At 37.3% G+C, this 10,377-nt stretch overlaps 1 pseudogene; it reads right to left on the bottom strand.

The window, feature by feature from the left end:
- LOC123241488 overlaps window positions 1-9,605 on the bottom strand; it is a 125,665-nt pseudogene extending 116,060 nt beyond the window's left edge.
- Window positions 9,606-10,377: the final 772 nt, after the last annotated feature.

Genomic DNA, 10,377 nt, shown 5'->3' with positions numbered 1-10,377 from the left:
GAAGGAAGGAAGGAAGGAAGGAAGGAAGGAAGGAAGGAAGGAAGGAAGGAGGGAGGGAAAAAGGAAAGAAAGAAAAGAGGAAGGAAAGAGAAAGAGAGAGTGAGAAAGAAAGAGAGAGAGAGAGAAACAAAGAAATAAAAAAACAAAGAAACAAAGGAAGGAAGGAAGGAAAAATGCATTTCTGACTTTGGGATTAGTTTTTGGTATTGATTATGGCTTCCTGAAGAGGATAACATTCGATCTGCTCTTAAATGGTTGGTTGATAATTCAATAGGCTGAGAAAAGGTGAAAGTATTCCAGGCATAGGAGATAGGATATCCAAAGGTTCAGAGACAGGAAAACACTACAGTTAGATTAAGGATAAGGTTTCTGTTCAGAAAAGACATTGAGAACCTAGAGCTCCTCCAGAAGGGGGCAGCCAAGGTGCTGAAAAAACTGAAGATCCTGCCTGATAAAGAAAGACTGAAGGAAGTAAGGATATTTTGCCAAAGAGAAGTTTGGAGTGAGAAAGATGAGAGACACATGACAACTATTTTCAAGTATTTGTAGAGATGCTATAAAAGAGAAATTTTAGAATTGTATTGGGTTCCAGGACATAGAAATATAGAAATGAATGAAAGTAAATAGAGGCTGATTTAGGCTAATAAAGATAAGCATCCTAAAAATTTATACCTGTCTAAAAATATGAAATAGGTCACCTCAGAAGGGTAATGGGATCCTCTTTAAGCAGAAGCAGAATAAAAATGAATAAGTGGTGATTTAGGACATGAGGTTTACCCTTTCTCCAAGTCTTCCTTTTCTTAGCAAGAAAATTGGGTTAAGAGCAGGTAATGGAGAGAAAGGCTAGATTAGTTGATGGATAATGATTATTACAAATCAAAAAGGCTATAATTCTTTATAATAACTTACATTTGTGACTATCATCTCTATCTCATTTTCTATCCCAAAATAGGGTACATGGTAAGGATGGATTGGGGAGAGGACCACAGAGTGAAAGAAATGGGAATGGAGTTACATGGGGTTAAAAAAATAATAATCTTAGTGAAAACAGTCAACAAATAGTGAGTGGAGTTTCAGAGTAAGAAAGCCTGTAATGACTTGTCCTTATGTTTTAGACTATTCTGTGTCAGATTTATTTCATTTAAAATAAAATCACTAGAAATAGAAGGAAAGAAAACATAGGCTAAATGATCTCCCACTGTGATCAAGGAAACGGGCTGGAGAAAAACTACTGCTGTTAAATACTGCTTTTTTTTTTCCTCCCTCAGATTTCCAGTGCCACAACCTGACCTTACCAAGGTAGGAAAGAATTGAAATATATTTATTGTAAATCTGGCCACCTTTTACCTATGTACCTATTACAGATACATCTGGTCTTTATCCTTCCCAGCAATCTAAAACCTAATCCTTCAGCTCTGACAAGAAGTGAATCATAGTTCTGAACTGTGTAGAAGGTCCTTCTCTTCTCTTAATCATTTGACCCTTCTGTCCTCTCTGGTAATAACTACAACTATATTTAGTAGTGTCTGTGCATCTGACATGTTTCAAGTGAAATCGGGGACCACCCTCTACTTCTAAAGCTAGGAGACTATAGCAGTGACTTTTAGTTGGTTTTTGAAAGGAGCACAGCCTAATGATGTCACACTGCAAAATAAGTTCAGACTGATACCACAAACTGGTACTAAATTTTCCCAGAATTTAAAGATTCAGTATTTTTATCCTGAACAAATGTCCAGTTCTCCATAGGAGAATAGATTTTATTTCATTAAATGCAGCTAAAACCAGCCACATTGTGTGGATGAGACTATGTCTGTCTACCAAGGTAGCTGAAAAGTGACCATCAAAACTCCTAAATTGCTTTCTTAGAACTAAAAGTCTAAGTGCTAATGCAGAGTGAATTGAAATGGGATTCTTCAAATTGACCATTGCTATGTGATCTTAACAAAGTAATCACATTCAATGTATTAAGGAAGGCAGAGCTGCTGAGTTGTATATGGAAGCAGCAAACAGAAAGCAGCACAGGCTTGCTCATTCAGACACCATCTCAAGGGAGCTGATAATAAATACAGAAGGGTGAGTTCTGGGCAAGTGTCATAATAATAATAATAGAAATGATATTAGCTAAAACTTACATAGAACTTTAACATTTGCGAAGTGCTTTACATATATTATTTCATTTGATCCATACAACAACTCTGAAAGGTGGATGCTATTATTATCTTTATTTTTACAGATGAAGAAACTAAGGCTAGAAGAGGTCAAGTGATTTGCCACTAAAAGCCCTGGAGGCCAGATTCAAAGTCAGGACTTCCTGACTTTAAATGACTCTCCACTAAGCCATTTAGCAGAACCATTTGACTGTTTGTATGGAACTATTTAGGAGGGCAAGAGAGAGACTTAGCCAGGAGAGCTCTCTCTTTTGGAACTGTCAAATCCTAGAGGTGTCTTATTCCAGTGGATTTCCCAGTATATCACTATTCCTCTGTGCTATGGGTCCTTTTTGATGCTTTGAAGTATCTGAGGTAGGTAAAAAGTGGCCAGTAAAGAGGACACTGAAGGGCTAAATGGTGATAAATCCATGTATATCACAAGGGCAGCAATAAACTTGGCCCCAGACATTATTTTAAGGGCCTTTTTATTCTTTGGAGCATCTCTTTGTCAGAGGATATTGCAAATTGAAGCACCTCCTTCCCCTTTTCTGAGTCCAATCTTAATAGTGAAATTGAACCAAAGTAGTGAGAGTGATGTCAAAAGATATTTACTTAGCAACCACCATGATAAGTATTGGGAGTCTTTCCCACCACTTGGAAACCCAGATCCTAGGACAGCGATGGTGAACCTATGGCATGAGTACCAAAGATAAGCACACAGAGTGCTCCCTGTGGGCACATGCCATCCTCTCCCCCGTGTCTGGGGGGATAAGATAGGACACTTGTTCTGGGGGTTGGGGTAAAGGCAGGAGTTGGCACTCCATCTCTAAAAGGTTCACCATCACTGTCCTAGGAGTTAGGAAACACTCAAAGTAAATATAGCATCAGTATCTTCAACTAAGTCTATTGAACACAGGCTGGTGATTCCATTGATATGTAACAGGATTAGTAACTCATAGCTAAATGACACCCAGAGACCATAACTAAGGAAGCTAGGTTGTTCTGGGCTTGGACTCACAAAGTTTTGAATTACCTCAACTGATATGAGTACTACTAGCTGTGTGATCCTGAGCAAGTCATTTAATGACTTTGCCTCCATTTCCTCAACTGTAAAAGGAGGGTTACAATAGTACCTACTATTCACAGTGCACAGATCAATCATTTTTGTAATGTGCATAGTACTTAGTAATAGATAGTACTTGGTAATTTATAGATGTTTCTTCTTTCCAAAATGATGAGAGGGAAGATGAACAAGAAATCACAGACTCTCACAAAAAAGAAATTTTGAGGGGAGTGGATAAGTGATATTGTTTTGCCCAGAGGTAGCCTGGTATCTGTAAGTTAGAGCTGAACTATTGACAGAAAAAAATAAATCAATAAGAGCCCCAAAGCTTCAAATCAGTGAGGGAAGTGTTCATATTGCATTTCAGTGCATACATATATTCCAGATGAGCTTATATACACATTTTGACATGGGTTTAGTAACAAAGAATATGCCTGCCTAGTTATGCCTTAGAGAGATTTTAGAACATGGAATTTTAGAAATTAAATTTAATTTTATCAACATACTTATTTTTTGTTGCTAATTCTCTCCTGCCTTTCAGGCCCTTCTCTATTCATTGAAAAGACAAGCAATATGATACTCATTTACATGTATAATTATGCAAAATATGTCCATGTTAATCAGAAAAATTAGAATGTTAAAAGTTGAGTAAGATCTTAGCAAGATGAGGATATTTAGTACAGAAAAAATATTATTATTTGGAGGGAAGGAAAGAAACATAGCCAACAGAGATCTCCCTGCATTAGTGACCCCAGTAGATGTTTAAAAATAGCCAGCCACCTATTTGTTATGATTTCAGGGTTTCCAGGATAGGTTCTCTTTATCAACAAATATTTATTATATGCTTCTTGTGTGCTAAATGTAGGGGAGGTAAAGAGCTTCAAGAAGACATAATTTCTGCCCTACAGAAACTTACAGCCATAGAACACATGCTTAGATATATAATACAAAATAATATATGATGAATTCATTAGAGGAATGTTTTTGTTTTGTTTTGAAATGCTAGCTTAACAAAGGATAAAAGGAGGTAAAGCATAGGAAGAGTGAGTAGGGAGAAAGGTCATTATGGTTTGGAAGAATCACAGAAGAGGTGGTATTTGAGTTGGGATTTTAAAACTGGCTATGGATTCAATGGGGTAGCTATGTGGTGCAGTGGTGCACTGGGCTTAATAGTAAGAAAATTCATCTTCTTAAGTTCAAATCTACCCTCAGACACTTACTAGCTTTATTACCCTAAGCAAGTCACTTAACTTTGCCTCATTGCGAAGAACAAGAACAAGAAGAACAAGAAGAAGAACAACAGCAAGAAGAAGAAGAAGAACAAGAAGGAAGAAGAAAAAGAAAAAGAAGAACAAGAAGAAGGAAGGAGGAGGAGGAGAGCAGGAGAAGGACTCCAGTGTCTTAACCAAGAAAACACTAAATGGAGATAAAAAAGTTGAATGCAACTGAAAAAATTGAATAACAATAACAATGAATTCAATTATAGAATAAGAGAAAGGGGGATAAATTAGGCAAAGGACAAATCATAAGCAGAAACATAGAAATTGGAGAATATTCAAACTAAAAATGGAAGAACTTGGACAGGGATAGTATGTTATAAAGTTAGAAAGGAAATACATTCATAAGTTATATTTCTATCTGGATAGCATGCCACAAATTTTACCTTTTGTAAATGGAATTAGCTAGAGCCCATTAATAGTCAAAAATCTACCCATCCTAGGCGTAGAAATGATGTAATCCTAACCTCCCTTAGTGGGGAGGGGAGACGAGTTACCCACACGTGACAATAAGTAACAAATCAAGAATAAGGGACTGCCCTTTGGGCAGTCCAAATCAATGTAGAAACTGCCATTTTTCCATTTGAATTAGAGGTGGACCACAGGAAGTGATGAAAGACACGATCTCTTTAAGTAAGGGAGTGAACTTCCTGTGGGGGGCAGTTGCCATCTCAAACTGGAAGAAGAAGCATCTCCTGAGACCACAGAGAACTTACGCTCTATATTGTCACGTGGGTAAGTTAGGCTGACTTCCTTGGCCTAGCTGGGCCAATTCTAAACTCTGCCTATCTGGCTGTTGGGCCTTGTGGCTTACAGCTTCATTTATTTAGCCTTTTAACCTTCTCTCTCCGTCCAGCCCTTTCTCTTTATTCCTACTCTTTACCTACCAGATTGTAAATAAACTCTTCAACCCGATGCTGATTTGGGTCTGATTTAATTACGGAATCAACCTGAATTGTTGATTCCTGGCAGCCACATATTTTAATATATATATCTATAAATACGTAAATTTTCTTTTTTACACTTTAGAGATTGATAACAATGGATTTTAAAGCTTGATCTTCTATTATCAGTCAATCAATTAACATTTATCAAGCACCTACAATTCAGGCACTATGCTCAGTAATGGAAGAGGTGATAATATATTATTAACACTTTATAATTGTGTATGATGATAGTCACATTGTACTTTCAAACACTTTGTCTCTTCTAATCCTCTTAGAAATCATGGGAGACAGGTGAAGTATTACTATTGCTCTTTTATAGATGAGGAAGCTGAGGATCACAGAGATTATATGGCCAAGCTCATATTTGAAAAGTAGCAGAATCAGAGCTCAGATCCAAGTTTCCTTATTCCTAATCAGCCAAATTCTCTCTGCATTGTGGAGTCTCTCAATATGAATTGGATTGTGTGTGTGTGTGTGTGTGTGTGTGTGTGTGTGTGTGTGTGTGTTTTATCAAATCATTTCCTGAAATCAATTTTTGTTATCAAAAATCTGGAAAGAGCACAACTATTTATTTAAGGAATAAGTATGTGAATGGATGGACAGATGGACAGAGGATTATATAGATAGGTAATATAGCTGGGACAAAGGATGCAGAGGAAAAGAGGCAGCAAGCACATCAAAGAGAGGTTGGAAAAGCTGAAGACAAACTATTGACTTCACTGTGTTGTTTAGGTCAGCCCCTAGTGCCTGGTAATAAAAGCTGACATTTGAACACTGCTCTAAAGTTTACAAAGCACTTTCAAGTACATTATCTCATTTGATCTTCATACCATTATGTCATTTGTTCTTTGCAAAAATGCTCCCTGAAACCTTTCCTGATGCCTCCAGCTGCTAGTGCTTTTTCCTTCCTACCCCATGCTGCTACCTTATATATATTTTTTTTCTATATCCTTATAAATGTAGTTGTTACCTCCCTAGATATTACATAAGATCCTTTAGGTCAGAGACTACTTCATTTCTTCAATTCATTGCTTTTTATTTGAGTGACTGGCACATAGGAGGCACTTTTGTTGTTTCTGTTCAGTTGTTTCAGTTGTGTCAGACTCTTGTTTTCTTGGCAAAGATATTGAAGTGATTTACCATTTCCTTCTCCAGCCAATTTGACAGATGAAAAAACGAAGTCAAATAGGGTTAAGTGACTTGCTCAGGGTCACATAGCTAGTAAATTACTGAAGACCGACTTGAATTCAGACCTTCCTAACTCCAAGTCTGGCACTCACTCCACTGCACCGTCTAACTGCTATCAGTAGGCACAATAAATACTTATTGAAAAATGGATTGATTGAGATCAAAGCAAATATTATTTTCTCTATATTTTGTTATAATTTTATTATATTATATATACATATATAATTTAAGATATAGTCTATGGTACATTTTCCCAAGGAGAGACAATTATTAAGTAGTATAAGAATAAAGAGAGCCAATACCCAAATGTTATGATAGAGGGGAGATAGAGAGAGTCTATGAGGTGAGACTCTCTTCTAGCTCTCCCCTCCACCAATTATACACTGCGGTAGACTTTAAAGGGGTGATGCCCCAAAACTGGGTGACCTGGATGGTCTTGTTGCTCCACAGGATTTGGGGGCAAGGCTTCCCTAAGAAATGAGGTATTGGGGACCCCAATCTGATTCTGAATGAGGGCAGGGTTCACGCAAGCCTCCCCCGAGGTTAGTCAACTTCACAGTGGGTGGTCTGTCTCCAAGATAGAGGCAGCTAGACCAAACTGTAATTCCCCTTCTCCTTGTTGTCTCTTAGGCACTCTGGAATGCTATTTGACTAATGTATTATTATTAATCACAGTTCAGGGATTGGGGAAGGGGGTGAAGAGCGGAGGGATTTTTGGGTGCCCTCTTCTCTATTTCTATGGGGTCCGTCACTCAGGTGGGAACCTTTGGGGTTCCCACTCCTAAGCATCTCCCCCCTTGTCCCTTCTCCTTCTATTTCTATTTCTATCCTTTTCTGTAATTGTAAGTTAGACCTGAAAGGGTCTCTCAGCAAGGTTGGGTAATGAGGGAAGGAACCTAAGAGAATTGCTCCCAAAATGGAATCCCAAAACTTAATTGTCTTGATGGTTGAAGTCTTGCTGGGTGAGAAGTGATGGGATGCCTTTGACCAGGGAATCAGGGTTTCAATGTCCAAAGAAAGGTCCTCAGGAAGCCCTCAGGACTGGATTTGAGCTGAGATGTTCTCCTCCTCCCTCTCTCAGTACTCTGGAGGAAGTTTTTCCTTCTCCCTATTCCTCCGGAGAATTACCCAGAATCCCTCTCTGGTCCCAACTGTCAATAACTGTCACCAACAGCCTTCTTCTGGTTCTTTTTGTCCCACCCCCATCCTTACAGAAGCTAAGTAAGCATGGCAATTCCAGTCATATGACACTAAACCTAGTATAATTTTTCACACACAACCTTTATTATACTCTTATAATGTGAACACAAAGACCTATTTTTGAAAATATGCATCAATTTGACACCACAATCTAAAATCACCAAATTCTTTTCTCCTTCATTTCTCATCCTACAGGATAGGTAGCCTAGTGAGTAGAACTCTAGGTCTGGACTCAGAAAGACCCAAGTTCAAATTTCAGTTGAGACACTAGCTGTGTGACCCTGTGAGAGTCAGTTAAATCTGCTTCAGTTTCTTCTACTATAAAATGTGGTTAATTGTAGAAACTACTTCACAGAGTGATTCTATGGATTAAATGAAATAATGTCTATAAAGTGTTTAGTATGATGCCTGGCAAATGGTAGGTGCTTAATTAATGTGTGTTCCTTTCCCTTTATCCAAGGTGATATTTTAGTTCAGATTCTTAAATACATACATACATATATATATATATATATATATATATATATATATATATATATATATATTACAGTAGAAGCTGATTTTTTAACACAGTGCTAAAAATGAGAACAATTGAAAGCACTGTGTTCAAAGACCAGCTTCTACTGTAATCATAGGAAAACATTGTGAAATTGTCCTGTACATCATTGTCTCTTGATTTTAGGCAGGGTGCATATAACCATCCTCATAATCTTGTTCCCTCTCTGGATAAAGAATTATAAGGATAATCCTTTTTGCACTGCTATTCAACTGCTCTAAATTCCTCATCCTGCAGTATTAAGGGTCCTCTTCTTTTATTCCATCCTTTGAGTAACTTGAGTCCAAATGGGAACATGGCAAAAAGAATCATTTCTTTGGCAGAGGTACAAAGATCAGAATCAAGATTAGCAATGGGAATTATTCAGTCATATGTTGTCATTTTTAATAAAATATTATAAAACTATTTTTAAAATATTACAAAAGATTTTATCTTTATGATTGTTGAAATCTACTTGTATAATGGACAAAGAACCAAGGTTGGGAGTCAGGAAAATTGGAATTAAATCCTGCCTCAGAAACCAACTCCCAGTGTGACCTTAGGCAAATCATTTAAACGCTCTAGTTTCCTCTATGTTTCCTCATCTGTAAACAGAGGATTGAGTTGCAGCCTAGCCTAGTAGATAACGAACTGATGTCCACTGATGAAGTCAAAAAGACCTTTGAATTCAGTTCAGTTTCTTGTTATAGGTTTCTTGTCCCTGGGCAGGATGTCTATACTCGTAGTGTAGCCAAAAAACATTTTGTGAACTAAATTCAAAGGTAGGCATCAATGTGTATTGGAGAGAAATTCTTTTCTGGGAGCTCTGTATATTGATGAAACCATAGATCTGCTTACAAATAAGCAAACAATCAAAAGAATGGTGGGTAATAATGTGAGAACTCTAATGTCCCTTCCAGTTCTAATACTCTGATTCATCTATAAAATGGGGAGTATAGGATATTTAGGACTGTTTATCCACCTTTGATGTCCACCTGTCACCTAACTCTCACTGGGACTACAAGAAGCTGTACCACGTGCAACAACAGCCACAGTAAAACTTTCTTTGCAGATGGTCTAAACCAGATTAGCCTCACATGCATCAGTGACTGAGGCGAATGTCTGTCCCAAGCCCGTGAAGACTTCTTCCAACATATGAGAATATTTGTTCCAATGGCCATGAAGGCAGTTGAAGCAGACCCTATGGTCAGACATTGAAGATGCCAAGGTCATCCCCTGGGCCATTGTTAGTAATCCTGACTTTTGCCATTGGACTTCGATAACTCGAAGAGAGAGTGAGACTAATGGCTGTGTAATTCTGCCTCACTTAAATATAGTTTTTGAGCAAGTCTAGACATCATCATTTGTGATGTCATTAATCCTATTAAAAAATGAAGGACAAACAGCAATATTTCTAAAGTGAGGAGACAAATACTTGCACTACCTATTTCCTAGGGTTGTAAGAAGTAAGAGATGATCTAACATAAGGGCCTCCAGGCATTGCCATCTACTTCTCAGCCAGCCCCCACATTTAGAATTTCTGGGCATTTCTATTTGCTCTGTAGCTGAATTTTCTTTTATATGCTCTCTCATTCAGGTAGAGAGTAAGATTTTTTTTCATTTAATTCAAACTCTTTGGGAGCTGAGATTGGATCACTTTTTTTCTACTTCTATCCCTAGCTCTTGGCCTAATGCCTGTTACATAGTAGGTACTTAATAAATGTTTTTTCATTCATTTTTTAAAATTCATGATGGATATAAATCACATTAGATTTAAAAAGTATATAATTGTAAGATTGCTCCTCTTATGCTAGTCAATCAATGACCATTTATTAGGCATCTACTTTGTACCAGACATTGTGGTAAATGCTGAGGATACGAAGAAAAAAAATTAAAGTAAGAAAAAACATTCCTTGTTCTGAAGGAATGTATAAGAATAGAATATAGAATAACTTGAGAGGCAACATATAATCAAATATGTACCAACAAGATATAGATAGTATAAATTGCAAATAAT

This window comes from Gracilinanus agilis, chromosome 3 (assembly GCF_016433145.1).
Source record: "Gracilinanus agilis isolate LMUSP501 chromosome 3, AgileGrace, whole genome shotgun sequence".
NCBI classification, from domain to species: Eukaryota; Metazoa; Chordata; class Mammalia; order Didelphimorphia; family Didelphidae; genus Gracilinanus; species Gracilinanus agilis.
The sequence above is the reverse complement of the archived record's forward strand: the minus strand, read 5'-3'. Positions and strand labels throughout refer to the sequence as shown.